The 21,995-nt window shown below is 41.8% G+C and overlaps 1 pseudogene; it reads left to right on the top strand.

The window, feature by feature from the left end:
* The window catches only part of LOC145407801 (uncharacterized), a 65,126-nt pseudogene that overhangs the window by 27,947 nt on the left and 15,184 nt on the right, over positions 1 to 21,995 (top strand).

The following is a 21,995-nucleotide window of genomic DNA, read 5'->3' as shown; positions in this document are numbered from 1 at the left end:
TGGAGATGACGCGGCGGTCTCTTTAGCTCAAGATAGTGCAAGAAAGAGTATAGAATTTGCTTCTTCAGGCAGACTAAGGAACCTGGGGGAAATTTGAATTTTTAGGCCAAGTTAGAGTAAAATGAGTACACAATTTGCTTTTCGAAGTAGACTAAAGGGAATTGGTTGATTCTGTGTCTCCCTTTCATTGTCGTTTCTGCACATTTTCTTTAATAACATTTGTTAGTGCAAAAAACTAGAAAGACATGGGAAGATCTTCTTGTCTCCTATTCACGTTTATCCTGTAATTATCCCCTCTTAAGCATGTTTTGTTTTTGTAGGAAGGACAAGAAACATAGATTCTGCGTTTCCCTTACCTTGTCCCTCTTGTAATTATCTCTCATAATAAGACTGCTTAATGGAGGAAGAACAAGGGACAAGGGGGAACTCTTCGCTATCCTTTCTTCGTTCCTCAGGAGTCTTAGCCTCGCACTAATTACGGGAAGAACGAGAGACATAGAACGTTTCTGGAGGCCAACATCCAACCAAATACCAGGAATAGAAGCCAGTGAGTTTTACCGTGTGGGCGGAATCATATCTTCGAAGTAACGGAGTCTAGTGGATTCCGTGGCTTGCTGGGAGTGCATCAACTTCGCCAATAATTGAATATAAACTTGAGTCAGAGTTACAAATAACCTCCTCCCCCCACTTTTTTTTTTTTTTAACATTTAATTTTGCTGCCAACTCTCACAAGATTGGGACAACTTTGTTTAACTGTGTTTAGATAGAGCTTTGTAGTAAGGGTGTGTTAAGTGTTATTGTGTTACTAAAATAGCTACTTTAAAGGCTCCGTATGATGAAATGTAAACGAAGCTTTGTACCTAAATTGTGTTCATGTACAACTAACTATTTAAAGGCCATTGTAGTGAAAGATGTTTATAATTTTGTAGTTACGGAGTGTTTATGCGTTTTTAGAGGCCTCTCGTACTTAAGAGTATCTAATTACTGCAGTCAGGGTGATTTTAGTGCGACCCAATGGGTTGTTGAAATTTTGCAGCTAGGGTGTGTTGCTAACTGTATTGTAGCGGCCCTTCGTGGTGAAAGGTGTAATGAACTTAGTGGTTAGTATATATTCATGTATAACTAAAATTTGCAGTTTAGTATTCTGAGGCCTCTTGTAGTTAAGGCTACATAGAGCTTCGTAGTTATGGTGTGCTTATGTGCATTTAACTGCATTGTGACTGAAAAGAATGCTGTCTGGAAGAACGGTGATAACAGTCCTTATTAATGGGGCAATTAGATGTTCAGGGACGCGGGACTGAATACTTAACAAATTCTGCAACCAAACTTCTCTAGGAATTTCGTGAAAATAAAGGTAGCAACTGCCATCCTTAAATTCACTGAGGTGGTTAGAATTCTGAGCCTTCTTGCGTGTTACTGTACTTTAAATGTGTACCAAATGATGTTAAGTAATCGCCCTATCACAAAGACTTTCTAGGACGTTAAAAATTTTTTGTGGCGCGACCTTTTGAAGAGGACAGACACTGCTTCACCTTGGGTACATCTACAGTCAGGGACAAAAGCTCTCCTGCCTGCTGCTCCAGTGATGTACGTTACAAACAATTTTTTTTTTCCCCGTCTCTTTCCACCCTGACGCATCATACCAAAGAGAATCATCAGTGGGTAGAGAAATGTACTAAGCCTGTCACAGATTAAGAACATTAGTAAGGGGAGGTAAGTGAAAAGTAAATGGGGTGAAATACTGAGCAAACTTTTGTCTCTGACTGTGACAAGACACGGTACACGGAGCTTTAACTTACGGTACGCGATCCCCATCTGCTTTTTTTTTTATTTATTTATTTTTTTTACATATCTGACTCTCCGTATGTATATATACAGTAGATTCACTGGGTCAGGTTATGGGGCTGAAATCAAGGTTATTCTCTTTATGTGTAGAAATGTTAGTGTATGTGTCTTGTGTGGGAGACATCAGTGTCTTCATGTGAAAATTTAGTACAAGAATAGGAGCACGTTTGGGCCCCTATGACTAATAAAATAAATCACACTGCGCTTCTGTGAATAAAATGCCAAAATTATTAGATCGTGAAAGGCTAAGAAGTAACTATAGAAATAAGACTGTTAACAACAGCAACAACTACAACAGTAACATTCTCTCTCGCTCTCTCTCTCTCTCTCTCTCTCTCTCTCTCTCTCTCTCTCTCTCTCTCTCTCTCTCTCTCTCTCTCTCTCTCTCACCTTCCTATAATCAAAACAGTAGTTCACTTTTACCCCCTCATCTCCTCGTCATCTCATTAAGGTCCTGACACTCCTCATCACGTCTCTTCAGCTCCTTTATCACCTTCCTTGCATATTCTTTTATCTTCAGTCCCACATTTATTACTTTTCCCGTGCGTTTCTTGCTCATTCTTCTTTTTAATATTTCTTTCTGTTGCTTCCTCTCGCTTTTTCTTACTTTCTCTTATTTTCCTTCACCTATTGCTTGTCCTGTGTATATTTTCCTTCCTCCATCTCCTTTCTCTACCGTAGTTTCTTCACCCGAATCTCACGTCCTCTCTTCTCTCCCTACAGTGTTCCCCAGCTTCCTGCCCCCGCTCACCACGATGCTGGTAGGGCCGGCAGAGGGCATGACGGTGTACCCCGCCCCGGACACCGTATTCACACAGCAGAACAACACGGAAATATGGCCGCAGGTCGGCGCCACGGCGGTGCTTCACTGCATCGCACACAATGTCTTGGAAAACACGGCAAGGGAACTAAGGTACGGTGACGTGTTTTATGTTTTATTCCTCCCATCTGCAGAGGATTATATTTGATATTTCGCTGAATCGCCTACATGTTGCTGCGATCCTGCTGTAGGCTTATATGAAACATGAACCTGATGGACTGGAGGCTGAAACTGCGCTCCTCATGCTGTCCACTAACTTCCTTTCGGGGGACTGGAGGGAAGCTGAGGGACATCTGTATATAGAAAACAGCGGAGCCGGATCTGTTATAGCGATGCCATCATGAGAAGGATTCCCTCTTTAGATCCTGCATCCCCTATATCGCCTTAACTACAATGATTTTTTTTTTCCTTTTTTTGACAACACAAAATTTTATTTGGTACTCCAATGCATCAAACTCGTAGAATGTTAGGGTCAACACTATATATATATATATATATATATATATATATATATATATATATATATATATATATATATATATATATACCTGACGCTTATCCTCTGAGTTTTTAATCTCGTTTTAGTCGTATCCTCGGGACACCCACGCAAGCATACGGGAGGGACTAAACTATTGGCTATAACCCAAGCATAACTACGTCGTTGTGAAGGAAACTGCCCTGTTCCCTCCCTCCTTCCTCCACCGACCCTTAAATCCCCTCCCTCCCCACTTCGACCCCTACTCAGTTCCCCCACCATCTCCCTCACTCCCCACCCCCTCCAACCTTCACTGCTCTTATCGCCACACCACCACCTTCCCTGATGATGGGAAGTAACGAGGAAAGAGAAAAAGCTAGTTGTGGTAGTGATGATTGTGGTGGTTGTGGCAGTGGTGGTTAGTGGATTGGTGATGGCTTGAATTACTATCATGAGAAAAACGGAAGTTGGTAAAACAGTTAATGATATAGTCTTTAATAAGAGTAATGATGATGATGTTTGTGATGGTTGTGGTTGTTGTGATGACGGTAGTGGTGGTTGTGGTGGTGGTATTGGTGGTGGTGGTATTGGTGATGGTGGTGGTAGTGGTGTTCGTGGTGGTCGTGGGTGGACTGGTGATAATGAATTAAGACTGAGAGTGTTATGAGTTTTATTAACGATAATGCAAATAGTAATTAATAAAATATGAGTCATGGCGATGTCTGCGATGTTGTTGGTCGTGGTGGCAGTGATGTTGGGTGGAGTGGTAATCACTTGTAATTAAGATCGTAAGGATAATGAGTTTTAATGGTGATAATGTTGCTGCAAAAAAATCAGTGCTAATGCTTGTAATTGTGGTGGTTGTGGTGACAGATGGCGTGGTGATTATTTTAAGATAGTAAGAATGATGACGTAGACGGTAATAATGTTTTAAATGAGCATAACAGAGACAGATTAATGGCCTTTTTGTTAATGGTGATGAAAATTTATATAAATATTAATGAGAGTAGAGTGGTGATGGCATTAATTTAGTGGGGAGGAGGAAATGACGGATAGAGGTCGGTAATGATGATTGTGGTGATGGTTGTGGTGAGTGAGGTGGTGATGATTTTAATTAAGATAGGAAGGACAATGATGATGGCATTAATAAGCCTTTCATGGACGGCAGAACTCTATTAAGCTATTGAAACTAACCTCAGGCGATTGTATTCAGCTGAGGGGGAGTCATAGGTGCCTGAGAGTGTTAATACTGTCGCCATCAACCCACTCACGCCGGGACAACTCAGGTATTTTCTTCCAGGTAACCCCCTGACGATTTTTTTTCTATCTGAGAGTGAATTAAAGGAGACAGAGTGTTAATGATGCAGGTGATTATAATGCTAAACAGTTAAATGAGAGTAATGGCAGTCGAGGTAGTGGTTGTTTTAACTGGAATGATAATAATGATTTTAATTAAGATAGCGAAGGTAATGAGGAAGTGGTTCACAGCACTTATAATGGGGTTGGTGAAAAGAGTTAATTACAATAGTGAAATTTGTGACAGTGGTGTTAATAAGTGTAATTAGAATGCTGAAGGTGGCTATGGCAAATGGACAGGTGATGATTTAAAATGGTAAGGATAATAGTGATAGTAATAATGGTACTGAAGGTGGTTATGACGGTTTTAACCTTATTGTTATCGCATTCTCTTTACTACTTTATTTCACGTAACATTAACAAGTTTATTTATGCGAGCGAGTTTAACAACATGAAAGTGTAAATACTGTTAATAGTAATCCTCTAAAAGTCGAGATTAGTATTATCTTTGAACTAATATTCTGTGATTTTATTTAACTGAGATTGAGTACACAGATTTACAGAAAATTATTAGATGTGATAGTTATTTCAAAACATTGAATCAAGTGACGTCCTTTTGTGTCAGTAAATTCTTGATATTTCCAGACTGTTTAATTTGAGGATAGTAAAGGCTACGTCTGACTCCTGCTAAAAAAATCTCTCCAGAGCTAAATAAAATCGTCTGAAGGCAACATACACGAAACACAACGTCACAGTTATCAGGGGGTTAAGGCAGGATGGATTAGCTTACAGTATAGTTGTCTGAAAGTATAAATAAACCTACTTCTAAAGGCAAGTTCCAGATTTTGTTTTCTATACGTAAATCTAGAGTTATTGAGCCAGAAAGTGCATAGGATTTTTTTTTTTTTTTATATAGAGAGGAAAAGTGAAAGTTGGTGTGAACCTAAAACTATTACTTTCCTACCTGCGCTGATATTCTCTCTCTCTCTCTCTCTCTCTCTCTCTCTCTCTCTCTCTCTCTCTCTGCATGTGCATGTATCTATTCTGTGTAGGTGCATGGGTATGCATATGCTTACATATGCGTGTGCGTGTGTGAATGCGTTTATGTGTGAATGGGTGTACTTTATATGCGCGTGTGTCCGAGTTTATGTGTATGCTTGTGTGTGGGGGAGGGAGCATGTGTATATATACGGTACGTGTGTGTGTGTGTGTGTGTGTGTGTGTGTGTGTGTGTGTGTGTGTGTAACTACCCCAGCACTCGTTCCCTCGTGAGAGTTGAAAATAATTACGAGCATCCGACCGAGCGACGCACCGGTACACATGGCTTTGTTCCACGGGCAAAATCTAATCAGAGAGAGGCAGGCAGACAGGCAAGCAGGCAGATAGTTAGGCAGACAGGAATTCATGTACTAGGACAGGCAGACAGATAGGCAGGGTAATGGACAGGTGACCTTGGAAATGGGAAGACAGGCAGACAGTGAGGCAGGCACGTAGACAAGAAAATGGGTGGACAGTCAGAGAGTGAGGCAGACACATGGGCAGGAAAATGGGCTTGTAGGCAAATAAGCGAGCAGGTTAGTAGGAAAATGGGCAGGTAATCAGGCAGACAAGTAGACAGACAGATTGACAGGTGAGCACATAGACCGGGATACGGGCGGTACGCCTGGAAATGGGCGGGTAGGCAAGGAAATGGACGGGTAGGCAGGCAGATAGACAGGCAGGCAGATAGACAGGCAGGGAGATAGGCCGGGAAATGGGCGGGTTCGCAGGGAAATAACCAATTAACCTTTGAGGGGACAGAGGATTAGCTTAGCCGAGCAAAATTTCCATGCGTTAACCTAGATGAAATGTGTATGTGAGGACCTGCTCTGTTAACTCTTTGAATCCGGTGACTTAATCATTTGTTTTATTCTTTATACTTTCAGGCAATTTATTCAGCCTAGAGGACACGCCTTTTACTAAAATGATGAATGAAGGCTCAGTGTGACCTTCCCAGTGAGCAAAGTCTCTCTGAAAATAAATAAAATTGTCTCATGGTAGCAAAAGTAATCTTAGAAATAGAACATTGAAGGTAAAGAGATTAAACAATGGTTCTTGGCCTGCTGTGTGCGTCCCTCCAAGAGAGCGTGGAAGAAATTCAAAGAGAGACGGTTTACACTACAAAGACTGCACACACTTGCTATTACGCGTATATAGATGTAGTTGGTGTGTGTGTGTGTGTGTGTGTGTGTGTGTGTGTGTGTGTGTGTGTGTGTGTGTGTGTGTGTGTGTGTGTGTAGATCGAGGCAAGGTAATAGCCATGTACGCACAGAGAAATAGGCAGTGATGTAGTATATCAGGCAGAGAGATAATCACAAATCGGGAAGCATTTAACACTAAATTCACGAAAACCACAAAATGCTGGCCTAATAAACACATTCTACCACCGTGACCAATGAAGATTTATTACAGCGGTAAAATGTAAGGGAAAAAATAGCCTGTGTTTTGTTAGAGGCAATTATGTAACTGATTCACTACCACAGGCCACACGCAAATATACGAGGTGAATAAAAATCGCTGGTGGGTGGGAAATGAGTGTTAATAGAGAGTATGCATTATCTTTTCAATACCGATGAGCGCTTCTTGGCTAGATAAAGTAGTCGGGTGATAGCAAGTATGAATAAAAGGAAGTCTTGTTGTAAATGCAGTGTATCCTGGCATCTCGAAATGAACGGGTCTTGAATTTGGCTCTCTGATGTTTTCTATTTTTCGTGGATGGAACAATAGTGTGGACCTGTAGCCTTTGGTTCCTTCATCCTCGCAAAAAAAGGAAATAAACTGAAATGCCTGATAGTGTTTACAACTGTTCTATTGAAAGTTCAGTCCTGTGCTGAATGATAACTTTGGGGGGAAGCCAGAATGAAATTATAAACAGCCGTCATATACCTTCAGAGGCTAATGGGGACTGTTTATAATCATTTCAGAGGTCATCCCCGTAAGCTGGAAGGAAAATAACTCGTGACAAGTAACAAGAATAAATGTTTAAAGACGTCATCGCACTGTGGGGTTCAGACGAATGTACATTTGATTGAGAGAGGTGACCTTTAAGCTGGGTAGAATATTTTCGTAAAGGAAGAAAATAAATACAGGTACGAGTGTATGGAACGTTATCGTAGTGAATATGTGTGTGTGTGTGTGTGTGTGTGTGTGTGTGTGAGAGAGAGAGAGAGAGAGAGAGAGAGAGAGAGAGAGAGAGAGAGAAGCGTCCAAATAAACAGAGATCGCTATTACCGAGTGTGACGATGCCATTGCCGAGTGTGACGACAGAGAAGGGTCCCGGCCCACCACTGACCCTGACCGAGAATATCAGCATCAACAAAAACAAATATACCGGCCCAGGCTCCAGGCACGTTCCAAGCTTACATTCTCTTACCTCTTAAAACCAAAGTAAAATACCGGAGGACCTAAGTTGCTGGCACCCACATGACTTTTTATACCACGTGTGACGTTTGGTGTAATGTCATTTTTTAGCAGTATCTATCTATTTAAAGTTATAGATAGGTAGACAGATAGATGGGATATATAAAAGTTCATCGCAACATGCCAGACAGTTTGAATATACATGTAAGTTTATTTTCTAATTGATTCTTCAGTAAGACTGCTATACTCAGGAGCTGCGTGACTCCGCCTCGTAAATCCCACGCACAGGTTAAGGTCAAAATTAAGTAATGTGCTAGCAATGGCCAGGCACAGAATTTTTCACGCCCCGTTCTCTTTTTGACACGAATGTATGGTAATGAATTATCCTCATCCTCTTCATTATCATCACCATCATCATCATCATCATCATCATCATCATCATTATCATCATCATAATATCTACTAACTATTATTAAAAACGGGTTGGGCAGGATCTAGGAACATTAACTGAAGAACAATCTCTAACCTTACCCAACCTGACCTAACCTAGACCCTTGTGGAAAAGACCAGAAATGTGCATAGACCGAAAATGAAAGTAAATTACTAACCACAAAAAATCGTCAGAAAGAAATTACAACTAAGCATATAATTTAAAAAGAAAACTAATCCATCATCATTTCCCCATAGATCACCAGTCTTCCAAAATATTCCATTTCCAGCGCATGTGATGCAACGCGACAATGGGAAGAAAAATGGGCGGCCATAATTTGCCCCTGATTGGCTGCATTAGGGCGGGATGATGGGCGAACCGATGTATGGTCCATTGCACTGCATAACAACTCTGTTGGATTTTGTATTTCCCGTAATCGTTTTTCTGAATCGCACCCTCATCGTTTGTATTAGTGGGCGATGATGATGATGATGATGATGGTGGTGGTGGTGGTGGTGGCGACAGTTTCTCCTGAGTTGTGTTTTCCTGTTTCTGCTTCTGTGCAGTAATAATAATAATAATAATAATAATAATAATAATAATAATAATAAACAATAATAATAATAATAATAATAACAATAATAATGGCCAAAAAATAAGTGCCATTTGTCCTAAGCTCACACAAAATAATGGCTGCATCTCTACCTGAAGGCGTTTCATCAGGGGAGAAATAGACTCCTTCACCTGCACTTTTTGTACCTGTGATAAGCCTGTCGTGAGAAGGCAAGATGGAGGGGATATGTGGAGGAATCCCGGGTGAGGAGGAAAGAGAGGGAGGAGGGAATGGAGGAGGGAGGAAAGAGTGAAGAGAGGTGAGATAAGAGAATATGGGAGGTGAAAATGGGGGGTGGGAGGTGGGAGGAGGTTAAGAATGCAGGGTAAGAGTGAAAGAATTTTTGGGGCTGAGGACAGACAGGGAGAAGAGAATGGCAGTAGGGAAGGGAAGGAAATGAGAGGCGAGAGGAGGGCAGGAAAGCAGGGTAAGAGTAAGAGACTTTTGGATGAAGAGGAAAACTGAAGAAAGAAGGAAAATAGGAGGGAAACAGACAAGACGGATAGGATGACACGGTAAGAAGATGGAGAATAAAGACATGAGAAGGAAGATAGAAGAGAATGAATAAAAAAAATGTGGAGGAAAGAGAACATTGGAACATAAAGGAAAAGAACACAAAAGAAAATGGGATGAGAGAAAATACCGCAAAAAGGAGGGGAGGAAGCAGAACACAGAGACAGAGAAAAAAAAGGAAAAGAGATGAAAGGAAAGGGCAGGACGAAGAATGGAAACAGAATACCAATGCAAAAATAAAGAGGAAAAACAGAGATAAAAGAAAATTGACGGAGAGAGGAACGTATGACAAAGATAATACAAGAAAATTAAGTGGAAAAATAAGGGAAGGATCAGATTAGGAGACAGGGAATAAAGACAAAAGTTTTTGATGGGTGAGAGAGAGAGAGAGAGAGAGAGAGAGAGAGAGTCTGGTCGTTTAAAAGCGTATTTTTGTGTTCGAGTCTATAAGTAAACACACACCATGGAATTAATTGTATAGTTTGAAATACCGTAGGGCAAACTGGGAAATAGTTCAAAAATTCCCAAGATGTGTGTGTGTGTGTGTGTGTGTGTGTGTGTGTGTGTGTGTGTGTGTGTGTGTGTGTGTGTGTGTGTTTTCGTTAAAACTGGTCGCCTTCTCTTGTACGTTCAGAAGTATGGCAATGTGAGTGACATTTCATTACAAGTTTTCCCTTTTCATTCCCAGCGAGCTATTGTTTTCCTACGCATCTCTCTCTCTCTCTCTCTCTCTCTCTCTGAAATGTCTTAGATTCTCTCCCCATCCTTTCATTTTTTCTTCGTCTACTCCTTTCATCACCGTATCTCCCCTACCTCCTTATACGCTTTGATTTATTCATCTTCCACTTGTTACCGCTTCCGTCTCTTGTCCCCTTACACACACACACACACACACACACACACACACACACACACACACACACACACACACACACACACACACACACATACAGAGAGAGAGAGAGAGAGAGAGAGAGAGAGAGAGAGAAAGAGAACGAGTAAAGGGGAAAGGGGAGCACTGAATGGGAGACCTTACAGCGAGAAAGGAGCAGAAGGAAGGAGAAAATTGCGCAAATGCTGAATGAGGCAAGCAATACGAGAGAGAGAGAGAGAGAGAGAGAGAGAGAGAGAGAGAGAGAGAGAGACAGACAGACAGACAGACAGACCGAGACAGAGACTGACAGACAGACAGACAGACAGACAGACAGAGGGATGAGAGGAGTTGAAATGAAATTCTCATGATGATGAGCCAAGGGGAAGAGTGTCAACCCAGGAGGGAGAAAGAGAGAGATGTGACAAGAAGTGAGGAAAGCAGTATATAAGGAGGGAGAGAAAATCAGAAATAGAAAAATAGATGGAGATAAGAGAGAGAGAGAGAGAGAGAGAGAGAGAGAGAGGGTGTCAAAACACCACATTACGTTTGGTTACGATAAGCTAAGAAAAAATCGTCATCGAGTTCAGGGGGTTAATGTTTCTTCTTTCCTTTTTCCTCTTCCTCCTTTCTTTTTCCTCCTCCTCCTCCTCTTCCTCCTCCTCCTCCTCCTCCTCCTCCTCCTCGTTTTCCAACATCAACTCTCAAGGCCATACACTAGGAAGCAAACCAAATCACGTTCTTCTTGACGATTTACTTTTTGGTCTACGCCCTAAACTACTCCTGTGTTTTATTTAGGCCTTTGTACTATGGATACAGCTTTCTCAACAGCGTACAGATACTGAGGTGTACTATACAGAGCAAACCGCTAATGACGGGGTGTTACGAGATCTCAGGGACCACTCAAAATACGACCTTGAACGAAAACTTAACCCCAATTCATGAGGGGCATTTTTTATCAACTCAGTATTTCCGATAACTTCCAGCAGACGCCAGCATGAGCCTCCTCCTCCTCTTCCTCTTCCCCCTCTCCCTCCTCCTCCTCTTCCTCCTCCTCTTCCTCCTCCTCCTCTTCCTCCTCCTCTTCCTCTTCCTCCTCCTCCTCGTACATCCCGTCAGAGAAACTTTCAAGGTCTTGCTGTTTCCGTTGACTTTAACTGGATATAAAATTTGTTTCTTTCCATATTGAATGCTGTGCTGTAACGTTTAGCACTAAGATATGGTGCTAGTCACGAAAAAATGCTATGGACACGACGCAGGGTTATAGTATTATCTTTTTCTGCCTCTGACCTAAGGGAAATTGACAAGAGGACGCAATTCTCCATCCAGCTTGAAGAGAAGGAGGTATAGATCTACGCTGTATATAATCGTCGAGAGATAGCAAAGTCAGGGCCTGTATTCTCGCCGCTTAAAGAGGTCCCTAGCAATTCTTCCTTAGCGATTTATTTGTGTATGTAGTGTATTATGATATGAGAATGATTTAAGTATCACAGAAGAGGACAGCAAGGTGTTATAAGCAAAATGAATTGTTTAGGAAGAGGTGTTACGGAGCTTGCTTAGCACTCAGGCTCCTGTGACTCACCCTCGGATGAATAAAGTCGTCTGACGTTAGTTGGAATTAAATACTAGTGTTGCCCTGGCCATGACAGGGTTAATGATGGCCGTATTAACACTCTTAGGTTCTCATGACTCCTCCCATACACATTTGCTCACTCAGTTTTAATAACATAACCGTGAATGACAAGGACTTACCCAAACTCATGAGGGACATTTCAGACGATTCGAATATTTCCTACAACTTTCCTAGACGCCAATATGAACTCCCCCCTCCTCCCCCCCTTCCCCTTCCTCTTCCCCCTTCCCTCCTCTTCCCCCTCCCCTCCCCTCTTCCCCCTCCCCATCGACGGAGTCTTCAAGGTCTCGCTTTTCCTGCCTTGGACTGGGGTAAATAAAAATTTTTGGAAGGTGGCAATGACAAAATTAAAACGACAGCACAGCACTTATATCTCGGGAAACCTAAAATTTACTATGTTTTCTCGCCCTAACTTGGTCTGAATTTTCATTTTGTAGTTTATTTCACATTGCTCAGTGGGAGAAAAGGACAATTTACAGCTCTGTCAAAGCACTTCTTCGTGACTCGCACCATATTCTACAGTTAATCTCATCACAACAGTATTAAAGGGGAGATGGTAATTCTTGACAATGTTAGAGAAAAACGAGTATACAGTCCCGTAGGCTACTTTCTGTTTACCGACGAAGCTGATGGTGCAGATCTCAGTGCCAATAAACATCATCCTTCTCACGAGGGACATTTATATTTCTTATTATGGCAAAATTTGCGTTTTTTCCCGCTATATCTTTGGATTCTAACGTCTATTCAGCTGTAATTTTTAACGTTTGACATCAAGAAATCAGACTACTGTCTAGATTTTCTTAGCGATGTTTCCAATGATTTTTGGTCCTTTTCTAGCTATCTTCTGGAGATATTTGTATTTAGTGCCATTCTAGAGGATCTTGGGAGCAAGTTGGATGGGATAAACTGGATGGAGCTTGAATTCTTTACATCCTGTAACGTTTCGGGCTACACAGAACGTTGAGAAAATAAAAAATTCAAGCTCTGTCCAGTTCATCCCTCACACTCGACTCGTCCGCATGTCAAAAATGATCATCCACTTTTGAGAGCAACTTTAGCGGTATTTGTGGCTCTGGATATAGCAACACAGATATTTTAACAACTTCAGTATTTCCAGTAACTTCACCAATCCTATCCTACCCTCCCCCCAAACTTGTCCCCTTGTCAAAAAGAATCAGCCACTTTTGACAGCATGTTTAGCGGCATTTGTGGCTCTGGATTTAGCAACACAAATATCTTAACAGCTTCAGTATTTCCAGCAACTTCCTCAACCCTATTTTGCTCTACCCCCATCCCGTGGGTAGTTATCAAGACCCTACTTCATCCGCCTCGGTGTGTGCTATCGGGCGGAAAGAAACACGGGCTCACAGACACACTCTCATTCCTGCTCCTCTTCTCTCCCTGACCTTTGATCTGACTTTCGGCTCTCTTGCGGATTCGTGAAACTTGGACATTTAGGATTTCGTTACGCCCCATTCTTAGCGATTTATTCTAGGCAGTGTTCCTCAGTATCCTTATGTTTGTTAGCGGTGTGAAGTATGGGGAAATGTTTGGGTGCATTCCTCCTTAGTTACACACACACACACACACACACACACACACACACACACACACACACACACACACACACACACACACACACACACACACACGTCATTAAAACGGTATCAGTAACAAAGAGAGAGAGAGAGAGAGAGAGAGAGAGAGAGAGAGAAAAATAAATTCAATCGTCGTTTTCACTCCTTGCCCTTTGATCGAACTTATTGACTTTCTTGTAGACTCGTGAGACAAAGACGTGTTGTAGGTGACATGGGGCTGCTTTAACACCTGTTCCTAAGCGTTTTATTCTACAGATTCATTCACTTTGCTACTGTATGTCAGTGATGCATTGACGATAATAAAGACAAAAATAAAATACACGAGAAGGATAAAGTGTAATGTGAAAAGTAAAATACCAGAATAATAGTCATCTTCGGTCGTCTCTGATAGATTTTATGGTTTTTATTTTGCTTTCCTTTTTATATCCTCCTGGTTGGTAAGATCTGAAGTTTTCTATCGTTTTATTTCTCTTGTTTATATTCACTTTACTTCGTTTTTATTATCATAGGAATTCCCGGGGTATAAACAATGTCTTTTTTTATTTGAATACAGAAGACAATGTGCTCTCTCTCCCCCCCCCTCTCTTTTTCCCTTTTTTTTTTTTTGTGGTCTGGACAACTCCAGTATTTTGTTCTAGCTACCCCAGACGATTTTATTTTAGTCTTGGTGGGACATGAACTATTGTGTGTGTGTGTGTGTGTGTGTGTGTGTGTGTGTGTGTGTGTGTTTATTTTATTTAGTTTGGGGATCCTTTGCACTAAGTTTATTGACACGATTATTTTTTTAATCCTACCAAGAGAAAGTGTTCATCAGTGGAAATTTAAATATTCAAGTGTATTTTTCCTCTTGGTTTGGCTTTGAAGCTTTTGTCTCCCAGTTATCTGTTTAATTTTTTGTGTTTCTTGACTCCTCCATTATTTTCTCTTTCTACTTGGATTTTTGTTATTGTTTGTTGTTTGTTCTTCAGTCGAGGATACTCCTTTGATGTCCCCAGATTGTTTTGTTTGACATCAATTGCGTGCTCATGAGTGAAGTCTGGCAGAGAGAGTCATAATATATTTTAGCCAGCCTCAGTGGTCCATCCAGGTTGTCCTTTACTTCCCCTCATCCTCCCTCTTGTTCTCTTTGCCTCCCTACTGTCTTTGTACTCTCCCTCTGTCTCCACTTTCTCTGTATCTTCTATCTCTTCATTCTACTTCTCCCCTGTTTCTGTCTCCCTTTCTCTGTATCTTCTGTCTCTTCATTCTGCTTCTCCCCTGTCTCTGTCTCCTCTTTTTTCTGTATCTCGTCCGTCACTATGTTTTGTTTCCTTTCCCTTTATCCCCTTTCTTTCTCTTTTCCTCAACTTCTGTCTCGTCACTTGACAGTCTCCTATTTCCTATCTTTGTTTCCATTAATTTTTATTTCCTATCCTGTGTTTCTATGTCTCCCTTTTCACTACATCTCTTCTGTATATTCATTTTGCTTTGTAACTCCATTGCATCCTTTTTCATTGTCCCTATTCTCTCTCTCTCTTTCCTTCCTCTGGGTCTTCACTTATTGTCCCTCCTCCGTTTCCTTTCTCTGTTTCCACTCTTTTTATCTTCCTTCCTGTCTCTCCTTTCTCCCTCTCTCCTCTGTTTCTTCAGTCTACTTTGTGTCTCCTCCATTTCATTTTTCTATGTCCCCTTTCTCTTCATCTACCCTCCCTGTCTCTCTTCCGTGATTTCCCTCTCAATTTCTCTAACTTCTCTCTGTATCATCCCTGTTTTCCCTGTGTCTGTCTCCCCTTACTCTGTTTTCCCTCTGGTTACCCTCTTTCTCTCCTCCCTCGCTACCCTGTCTCCATTCTGTCTCTCTTCCATTGTCTTCTTTTCTCTTTGTGTCGTCTGCTTCCCTTTACACGTTCATTAGTTCCCCTTTCCTCCTCCTTCGGTGTGAGTACCTCCCCCTCTTCTCTCCTCTCCCCTAGCCTCTCCTCTCCTTGCCCCCTTTTCCTCCTCCCCTAGCCTCTCCTCCCCTTGCCTCCTTTTCCCCCTCCCCTCTCCTCTCCTCCCTCTCTTTTCACTTCTCGCTCCTCTCATGTCTCTTCTTTCTCTTCCTCTCCTCAGCTTCATTAAGTCCTTTGATACTGCCGCTTCCTTCCTCTTTCCAGTCCTTTCTCTCATCTCTCTCTCTCCCTAATCTCTCTCTCTCTCTCTCTGCATGTACACTATATATATATATATATATATATATATATATATATATATATATATATATATATATATATCATCCAGTCCTACATCGCCCCATGAGGAGCGTAGGAGCCCGGGGCTAGGCAAGTTGGTCCTCACTCATCCCTGAGTGGCATTAAGTGAGCAATATACCCCAACCACCCCTTGGATATAAACCTGCACCGGCTCAATCCGTTTGGAGTGCCATAATTACTCACTGAGCCACCAAGCGCCAAAATTTGGTTATAGGGTTACCACCCAGCGTATTAAATGGTTTCCTGGTGTACAGTGTCACGGGGTTTTTATAATATCAAGGTAATTTTAAAATAAATGCTTAAATATTATTTAAATTGATAATAATATTCAATAATATTGAAGAGCAGAGACAATGATTGTCTTGCTACATCAAGCAATGATTACTTTACGCTGCTTCTTCGCACGACTCTCTGAGAACGAGAATTTATAAACTTTCTCCACAGTACACAGCAGAGACTAATTACTCACAATTGCTGAATTACTGTACTGTTAGCCTCTGGAGAAAGTTACTTCACCCTTGACAATAAATAACTAATACTAATAACAATAATCAGGTCCTTGCTGATGCTTAACTCCTATGGCACAACGGATTTTAAGTTAATACAACAAGACTGGTCTAAGTACCAGTTATGAAAGCAAATGTTTATGCAAGCTAGGAGCTGTATGGAAATATAAGCTTAATTATGGAGAAATGAAACAAGATTTTTACATTGAGCTCAAGGAAAAGAACTGTTAAATTTATTAATTACACAAAATAAATTTAACGTTACAATTCAAATCAAATTAAATGAGACGCACTCACTCACTCACGCAACAGCTAAATACTTACGCCTAGGAAAAACACCTTAACTAAACTCTTAAAACTAGGAAATACACAAAAGAAATACCAGTCGATGAATGCTATGTATCACCACTAAGGTGGGAGTACTGGGATTACTGTACTAGTGGAGCCTGGGGTGCTAGCTGACCTCTCCAACTTGTTGAGCACAGAACCTTTCTCCGTCACAGCAAACACAAGACTGCATTCAAATAATGTATAGGCAGGACGCACAAGCTACCAGAAGAAGGCGTGGCTAACGGTTTAGGCGAGCAGAGGTGAACGATAAAGAAACAATTGTATCGCTCAGTAGCGCACTTAGTGACGTGCATTAAATCGGTCACTTTTAAACAGTGACGAATGTTTTGAAAAGTATACCCCGAAATGGAGGGAGAAACGGTTAGCTGAGCGATACACAGTGAGTTTTCCACTAATAGTTCGTGGCTTCTCACAAAACGGAAATGTCGCGAATTGATTCGTGACATACAGGAAACCATTTGGATTGTCAATGAGTGTAGAGTCACTCACAGAGAGAAGGAAAAGGAAAGAATGAAGGAAAGGAAGACAGAAGAGGCAGTGTAAAGTCACTTGCAGGCAGAAGCATGAGGAAAGAATGAAGGAAAGAAAGACAGAAGAGGATGGAAGGAATATACATATATATATATATATATATATATATATATATATATATATATATATATATCTATATATATATATTATGTCCCCCCCGCCACAGGGGCGGGGGGGACACAACCTGGCCGCACTATGGGGTGGTACTACTACTCTGCGGCCAGGTTGTGTTAGGAAGAATACTGCCACCGTATTCCCTGCGTGTCGTAAAAGGCGACTAAAAGGGGCGGTGTGAGGGGACTAGGGACCCCCTCCTCTGTTTTTTAGTTCCTAAAAAGAGACAGGCCAGAGAAAGGGATGGGGGATGGAGTTATCCCCGTACCCTGAAGATTGGGTCTATGAATGTGCGTGGATGTAGTACAATTGAGGCTAAAAGGGAGGAGATTGGGAGAATGTTTGTGAGAAGAAAGTTGGATATGTTAGCTTTGAGTGAAACGAAGATGAAAGGGAAGGGGGAATCTATGTTTGGAAGTGTGAATGGAAGATTGTCAGGTGTTGATAGAGGAAGGGCAAGAGAAGGTGTGGCCTTGTTAGTGAGTCCGGAAGTACAGCAGTGTGTGATTGAATGGAAGGAGGTGTCATCGAGACTGATGTGGGTGAAAGCGAAATTTGAACGTGAGTTGTGGGTGTTTGTGAGTGCATATGGGCCTGGTAGTGAAAGGGATGAACAAGAGAGGGAGTCTTTCTGGAATGATGTTGATGAGTGTCTGCAGAGTTTTGGAGCGAATGTGAATGTGGTAATGATGGGATGATCTGAATGCTAGAGTGGGAAATGTAGCAGTTGAAGGCGTACTTGGTAAGCATGGTGTGCCTGGAAGAAATGAAAATGAGGAACGAATGATAGCGATGTGTGTTGAGCGAGAGATGGTGATTGGGAATACGCTGTTTGAGAAGAAAGATATTTATAAGTATACATGGGTGAGACAGGAGGGTGGAAGGGTTGTTGATAGAGCCTTGATGGACTATGTGGTTGTGTCTAGGAATGTAATAGGAAGATTGTTGGATGTGAGAGTTCTGAGAGGGGAGGGTGGAGGTATGTTTGACCACTACCTGGTGGAGGGAAAGTTAAGAGTAGGTAAGAGATGGGTGAGAGCTAGGAGGGTTAGTTGTGGCAGGGAGGTTTTGAAAGTGAGTGAGTTGGATAAAAGAGAGAAAAAGATAGAGTATCAGGAGAAATTGAAAGATGAGTGGAACGCAGTGAAAGATCGGGAAAATGGCAGCGTGGAGGAGGAATGGCAGTTGTTTAAGAGTGCTGTGGTGGGGCATGCAGAAGAGGTATGTGGTGTGAGACGTGTGGGTGGTGGTGTAAGAAAAGGAAGTGAATGGTGGTGCGAGGAAGTAAGTATGGCTGTGGCTGAGAAGAGACGTGCATATGAAGTGTGGCTGCAGAGGAAGGATGAGATGTCATATGAAAGGTATAAGGAAAAGAGGAATAGAGCGAGAAGGGCTGTGTGTGATGCTAAAGTGGCAGCAGATGAGAGGTGGGGTAGGCGGCTGACAGAGAATTTTCAACAGAATAAGAAAATGTTTTGGAAGGAGGTGAAAAGGGTGCGAAAGGGAGAGTCTGGGAAGGAAGAATGAGTAAAAGCAGAGGATGGAAGGATGTTAATTGAGATGGATGCAGTAAGGAAGAGATGGGCAGAGTATTTTGAAAGATTGTTAAATGTAGAGGAGGAAAGGGTGGCTGAGATTGTGGCAGATAGAAGGGTGCAAGGAATAAATGTGTTGGGAGAGTTGAATGATTCTTTGATCACGAAGGAGGAAGTGGAGATGGCAGTAAAGGAGATGAAAACAGGGAAAGCTGCAGGTATGGATGGGTGTGCTGTGGAATGCCTGAAGGGTGGTGGAGTGACTATTGTTGACTGGTTAGTAAGATTGTTGAATGTGTGCTTTGAGAAAGGTATGGTGCCAATTGACTGGGCAAGTGCTTGTGTGGTCCCGTTGTATAAAGGCAAGGGTGATAAGTATGAATGTACTAGCTTTAGGGGTATAAGTCTGTTGAGTGTTGTAGGTAAAGTGTATGGTAGAGTGTTAATTATGAGAGTTAGAGAGGGTACAGAGGGAATGATTAGTGATGAGCAGTGTGGCTTTAGGAGAGGGAGGGGATGCGTTGATCAGGTGTTTGCTGTGAGACAAGTGTGTGAAAAGTATTTAGCAAAAGGCAAGGATGTGTTTTGGGCATTTATGGATTTAGAGAAAGCGTATGATAGAATTGATAGGGAGGCTTTGTGGACTGTTTTAAGATTGTATGCACTTGATGGTAGGTTACTAAAAGGGGTGAAAAGTTTTTATGTAAGTAGTAGAGCGTGTGTAAGAGTGGGAAATGCTGTGAGTGATTGGTTTCCCGTGAGAGTGGGGCTGCGACAGGGATGTGTGATGTCGCCTTGGTTGTTCAATATTTACATTGATGGTGTTGTAAGGGAGGTGAATGCAAGAGTTTTAGGTGGTCTGAGTCTGGTAAATGTTGATGGAGGAGAGTGGAATCTGAAGCAGCTGCTGTTTGCAGATGATACTGCACTGGTGACTGATTCAGAGGAGAGACTGAGACAGTTGGTAAAGGAGTTTGGAAGGGTGTGTGAAAGGAGGAAATTGAAAGTAAATGAGAATAAGAGTAAAGTGATGAAGTGTACGAGGTTGATAGATGGTAGGGGGATGAATATAGTTTTGAATGGTGAGTTGCTTGAGGAGGTAGATTGTTTTAAATATCTAGGGTCACATGTTGCTGTGGATGGAAGAATAGATGCAGAAGTGAAGTTTAGAATAAATGAAGTAGGAAAGGTGCTGGGAGGAATGAAAAAAGTGTTTAAATGTCTTTCGCTTAGAATGGATGTAAAGAGAAGGCTGTATGAGGGTGTTGTGGCACCGACTGCATTATATGGGGCTAAAACATGGAATATGGGTGTAGCAAAGAGGAAAAGTTTGAATGTAATGGAGATGAGATGACTGAGGAGTATGTGTGGAGTGACGCTTATGGATCGAGTGCGAAATGATGAAGTGCGAAGGAGAACTGGAGTTGTTCGGGAGATGGCTGGTAGAGTTGAGCAGAGGGTGTTGCAATGGTTTGGGCATATGGAGAGAATGGATAATGAGCGATTGGTGAAAAAGATAACTAGATCTGATGTGAGAGGTGTAAGACTGAGAGGAAGACCACGAATAGGATGGATGGACAGTGTGAAGAGAGCGCTGGATGCGAGAGGGATGTCTGTTGAGCAAGGAAGAGTGGCTGTGCGTGACAGAAATAAATGGAGAGAAATTGTGAATGAATAAGTGATGACGCAGCCCTGAGGGGATATTCTCCCGCATTTGGTCTGATCAGCTAGTCAGGTCAGGTGCGGGTAAGGGGATGGGTCTATTATGATGTGGCAGGGGTAAACCAGTTCTGCTGTCGGGCCCTGCTGTGGATGTCACTGATTGCATTGCGCAGTTGACCCTTGTGCGGTGTGATGCGGTGAGGATCTGTACGTTCTCCCCTTTGGGGCTAAGATGCGAATGAATGTGTTTGAATGGATGAGTAAATGGAGAGTGAGTCGTCCTGTCTCGGCTACCTCCCTTTCCCTGGGGGAAGCAGCCTAGGTACTGTATATAGATAGATAGATTGACATTCTTTTGGTCTAAACTTCGCAACCAACGGCATCATACTTTTTCCCATATGTGTATCACTATTAGTTTATCTGTCTCTTTTCGTCTTTTCTGTATCCTTCTCTCTTTCACCTCTTTCCACCTCCCCTTCCTCCTTCGTATCAGTAATGCTCATGGCCTTTGGTTCCTTCTTCCTCGCATTAAAAAAAAAAATGGGATTAGTTTCTGAGGTACTGGACCTGGGAGGAAGTGTGTCTTGGGTGATCAGGGGATTATTAACAGTATTTTTTTTTTTCTAACGGAAGAAGCACCCACTTGAGGTCTGGGATGTTTGCTGCAGATTTTGTTCCTAGTGTCTTCAAGGATCTCCATCTAATTGTATAGTTCTTATTTCAGTCTTTTATACTTTTTCATGAACAATAGAAATCACTGAAGGCGAGAAACGTGCGCCTGTTTCCTTCTAGTTAAATCTGAACGAAAAAGCAAGACAGTGTTTTAGATCCGATCATTTCCATACACCTGCATAAGCTGCGTGGTGAAAGACTGGAGGTGAAGGACAGAATGATAAACAGACTAAGAAAGGCAGTTCCTGTTCTTTTCTACTTCACCTCTTGCTCCTGACCCTGCATTATTAAAACCTCACAAAACTCTATTGTATCACATATCTTAGTGTTCTTGGCTATGGTGTACCTTACTGTCTTATCATAAGGTTGCCATACTTATCTCTCTTCGTCCAAAGCTGTTGCATCTGGACATTTCAGGAAAGTGCTTAGCGTACTGCTTATCGCCCACAAGTTTAGAATCGAGTAAGTCATTCGTCCTAAACTTCGGATTCTGCCTTACTGAACAGTTGAAAACTATTCACTCCTCTCTTTCTGGAACACAGTATGCAGTAACATGTTAAATGGGAAGCTTCACTGAACATGTATGCAAAATTTTCTGACATATAGATGCTAAATTTTCTTATATATTCATTGATGACTGTCTTCCTTTCTCAGCCTTGTATTCTCACTGCCTATGACCTCCAGTTAAACAAAGTGTGTGTGCCACCTCGATATGAACGGATCTTGATTTTTTTTCACTGATTAACATTGATTGCAAGGACACATTTTGCAGGCTGCTATGTTTTGAGTTCTTTTATGTTTGCATAAAAGAAACATGACATGGAAGGAAAGTCAATACCGATTCAATTTCCAAGCATATATTGTTGGGTCCGTTCATTATTAATTCACGTACAGTTGATG

The sequence above is a fragment of the Coenobita brevimanus genome, chromosome 74 (assembly GCF_032717465.1).
Source record: "Coenobita brevimanus isolate Jiangsu-jjx chromosome 74, ASM3271746v2, whole genome shotgun sequence".
NCBI classification, from domain to species: Eukaryota; Metazoa; Arthropoda; class Malacostraca; order Decapoda; family Coenobitidae; genus Coenobita; species Coenobita brevimanus.
This window is presented reverse-complemented; position numbering and strand designations above follow the sequence as displayed.